Raw genomic sequence first — 4,612 nt, 5'->3', positions numbered from 1 at the left:
TATATATTTTTTTGGCCGTTACTGCTCGGGATAGGTAGTATACGTATGTAGCTTATAAGATGTGATGTAATGTGACGTATTCCATGACGACATCCGATGATAATGCTCGGATTCGGAGGATTTAACATTAACATTTGCAGCTTCCTTAATTAGTTTCCCGAAATAAGGTCACATCTTACGTATGTCTTTCATCATCAAATTGAATTATGACTTCCTCATCTTCTTTTTCCAACTATATATATAAACATTGGTTTGCATGTGAAAATATATATACTTAAGTACTTAGCTGGATCACTCAATCCTAATATTTTATATTCCAATTAAAATAGTGAGAGTACTAGAAGGTAGTGAGATCGCATAGGGAATAATGGAAACAGAAGTGGTTGAAGATATTGTGATTGTGGGAGCTGGAATTGCTGGCCTTACAACATCCTTAGGACTTCACAAGTACCATAATTTTCTCTCAAACTATTTATCCATATGATTATTTATTAATTAACGTAATTTAATTAAGCTAGTATTTGATATTGGTTCTCGTAGGTTGGGTATCAGAAGTTTGGTGTTAGAATCTTCAGACACTTTGAGGGTCACTGGGTTTGCTTTGTCAATATGGGAAAATGCTTGGAAGGCATTGGATACTGTTGGTGTTGGAGACTTCCTCCGCCACCAACATCTCCAGCTCAATGGGTACACAGCCAAGTGTTTTTAACTTCAATATTATTATTTTTTTGGATAAAATGCATTTTAGATTTTCCAATATTTGATGAAAATTGGGTTTGATTCCAGTGTTTTGAAAATAATGATTTTGGTCTTTCTACTATTAGAATAGGGTGGTTTTGTCCTTGACCCTTTTAGTTCATTTTAACTTAATGAGGAACGAAATCTGCCACATTTTAGAAATACAAAGAAGAAAAATGTAAGTACTAAAATTTATGTAGAGTTTTAAATTAAAAGATAAGTTGAATGTATATTGAAAATTAAATTTTTATCACTGAGGTTTATGTGGTTTAAATGTAAAGTAAAAGATTATATTTTGTTAGATGAAGATTATTTGAATAGATGCATTAGAAGTTGTTTTTATTTCAACTTTCAAGAGAACTTATTTGTTATAATTGGTGACAATTTTCACTATAAATAGAGAAGAAAATTAGTGAAGAAATAACACACATGTAGAGAAAGTGCATGAGAAGAGTAGAAATTGTGAAACAAAGTCACTTTGTTGAGAGAAAAGTGTTTTTTATGTGAGAATATTATCATTTTTTGTAACCATTGAATGAGGTACTCGGATTTGCAGAGTAATACACTATTACACTATTTGAGATGAATTACAATCTTGTAATCATTTTTGTGATAGTGAAATATTTTTTGAGATGATTCCGTATACGTAGACGACAGGTGTCGAATTACATTAAATTTTTGTGTTTGTTATTATTTCTTTTTACAGTGCAATCTTTTTTTCTACGGTATAATCTTTATTGTATTCTCAGGATCTTTTGTATGTATGAGTAATTTTATTTGTGGAAGCTTGATTACCCAACAATTTATCCTTTTTTTTTCTATTATTTGGTGAAATTTTATACTAGTCTTGTTAATAAAAGAAGACAATTCAAATTATTTAGGATGTTGTTGGCTAACCAACTTGATTATCAATGAAACTAAACCAGTGGAATTGGAGTGCAGGATTGTCACTACTTCATTGGTTACAGGGCAACAAACATCAGTTATGCCTTTCACAGAAACAGGAAATCAGCAGTAAGTGCACTCTATGAATAAAATTCACCCTAATCATGCAAGAATTGAATTAGTGTGTGCACATGTTTCAATTTGAGTTTAAAACTAACTTGTTAGATTATATTCTTGCTATGTTGGGTGGTTTTTTTGGTGTGATGCAGAAGAAACCGTGAAATTCGTTGTGTTAAAAGGAAGTTACTGTTGGAAGCTCTTGCCAATGAACTTCCAAGTGACACCATCAGATACTTGTCAAAGGTTGTTGCTATTGAGGAATCTGGCTTCTACAAGATTGTTCATCTTGCTGATGGCACAACCATCAAAACCAAGGTAAACAATATGTGTGACATGGTATGAGAAATAAGCAAAAATCTTTTATATATAAGAAGCAAACAACTTCTACTATGAGTCCAAGTTAGTAACTTCAATTGATACATGGATGTTTGCAATTGAAAAAGGTATTGATCGGGTGTGATGGAGTGAACTCCATAGTAGCAAAGTGGCTAGGCTTCAAGAATGCCTCTTTTACAGGGAGATATGCAATTAGGGGTTGTGCATAGGTTCAAAGCAATCACGGGTTAGAACCCAGGTTCATGCAGTTCTTTGGCAAAGGTTTTAGAGCTGGTGTTATTCCTTGTGATGGAAACGTTGTTTACTGGTTTTTCACTTGGACACCCAACAACCAAGGTAATTTTTCATAAATAGAACTTTTTGATTGTGGAAACTTCAATTGCAAAAAATAGCATTCGTTCACTATGCCTATTATCTTATAACACTTAGATGCTTACCTTTACCACATTTAGAGCATGTTTGGGAATCCGTTATAAAAATTACTTTGAGATAAAAGTAATTTTGTTAATAGATTAAGATCCTTTTGCATTCATTTTGTTTTTTTCTGTTGGATTTGCATTGGAATGCGTACCACAGCATTTCCAAATGCAAACCAAACATGTAATTACTTGTCCACTTTTCTTGGCTTGCAGACAAAGAGCTAGAAGAGAACCCTGCCAAACTGAAAGAACATGTGCTAAACAAGCTTGAGAATATGCCAAGTGATGTTAGATACTACATAGAAAAAACCGAAATCGATGCCTTCCAATTAGCTCCATTGAGATATAGACACCCTTGGGAGCTGATGTTTGGGAATATTAGTAAAGGCAATATTTGTGTTGGTGGAGATGCTTTCCACCCCATGACTCCAGACCTTGGCCAGGGAGGGTGCTGTGCCTTAGAAGATGGGATTGTTTTAGCCAGGTGCCTAGCTGCGGCCTTCTCCAAACATATCAAAGAGAAGGATGAAGAGGACCAATTCAAAAGGATTGAGGGAAGCTTGAAGAAATATGCAAAGGAGAGAAGATGGAGAAGCATTGATGTCATTGCTACAGCTTATATGGTGGGTTCTATTCAGCAGGCTGAGTCCAAATTGGTTACCTTTTTGAGGGACAACATTTTGGCTGCATTCTTAGCTAGTCAATTGTTCAAGAAGTCGGGTTATGATTGTGGAAAACTAAACAATAGTAACTCTTAGTGACACAGTTATCTTGTAAGATGCTCGGTCCGTCTGTGTTGTGTTGCCTTTCATTTGGCCATTTTAATGAATTTCTAGTCCTTGTTATACTTTTTATGTCAATTTTTTTTCCTCGTTGTTATTTGAAGTTGATTGGTAAAGGTGCACTTATAAGACTATAGTCAAAGATCCCATCATATCTAATCAATGGTGCTAACTGCTAAGGCTAATTAGCAAACTGTGTAAGAATAAATCAGAAAAATGACAAGGCTTATCTCAACATAGTAACCTTTGAGGAGATTAATGAAAATCTGTGATATGATACTTAAAAATAAAATATAAATGTAAGGTAAACATTGTGTAAAAATTAAAAATTAAAAGATTAAATATTATATAAGTAAGAAAAAGACGTATAATATAAAACATGCAACCAGATAAAATACAAATGCATTTCTAAAGATCTCATCCAAAAAATATTTCCTAACAAAGCACCCTAAAATCTGGAGTTTGGTGTAAACATACGACCCTTTCTTGGTGGCATCATATATCCATGCAGCAAGGTCCAACAATATAAGAAGAAACATAATAATGGCTAGGAAAACATTGTAATTTGTAAAGAATTCATCTAACATTTTCTTCACACATGAATATTCGCTCCCTTGGATTAGTGCATAACACTGTTAAACGACAATAAACCATGTTTTGTAAGTGTGTTTGGGTGAGTGTTTGTAAAATTTAGTGCAGATTTTTCAACTTAACACAAGTTACTTTTTATCGCTTCTAGTCAAATTACTGAACAATAACTAACATTTTTTTTTTACTAAAATCATATTTGATAGAAGGCAAATTTTTTTATGATATTTCCTAGTATTAAATCAAACACACACTAAGTGCATGTTTTAGTTTACATTAGATAATTTAAAAGTCACTTTGAAATATCAGCTAATGTGATTGTAAGTCAAAATGTTCACATGTTCTTCTAAAAAAATAAGTAAATATTCACGTGTTTGGATTTAGGTTGGAGAATTAATTTTTAGTTTAAAAAGAAATTTTACCTGCAACAATTTTAGATAATTTTTCGTCAGATATTTTTTATATATATTTTTGTAAATAAGCCAAATTTTATTAAAACCAAAATTGCAGCGTAAAAAAACAACAACAAACAAAACAGTACACGACCCCAACACCTATAACATAGATTGATCCCCCACAAATGAGTGATACTATGTTGCTATTTACACCGTTTTTTTTCTCGCACCGCCAGCCTTTTTATTAAACATCAAGAATTTCATCTTAAGCAACCAGTAAAAGAACGTATGCATTCTCCATATTTATTGATACAAATGCAAACTACAATTGGGGGCATATGGTTCAAAT

General features: G+C 32.8%; 1 pseudogene across 1 annotated transcript; it reads left to right on the top strand.

Moving 5' to 3' along the window:
- Positions 1-287: 287 nt before the first annotated feature.
- Positions 288-3,412, top strand: LOC114369459 (annotated as a pseudogene). Its single transcript, XR_003657633.1, has 6 exons — positions 288-447; positions 541-687; positions 1,681-1,752; positions 1,893-2,058; positions 2,187-2,415; positions 2,712-3,412. The product of XR_003657633.1 is annotated as a monooxygenase 2-like (transcript).
- Positions 3,413-4,612: the final 1,200 nt, after the last annotated feature.

The sequence above is a fragment of the Glycine soja genome, chromosome 10 (assembly GCF_004193775.1).
Source record: "Glycine soja cultivar W05 chromosome 10, ASM419377v2, whole genome shotgun sequence".
NCBI classification, from domain to species: Eukaryota; Viridiplantae; Streptophyta; class Magnoliopsida; order Fabales; family Fabaceae; genus Glycine; species Glycine soja.
This window is presented reverse-complemented; position numbering and strand designations above follow the sequence as displayed.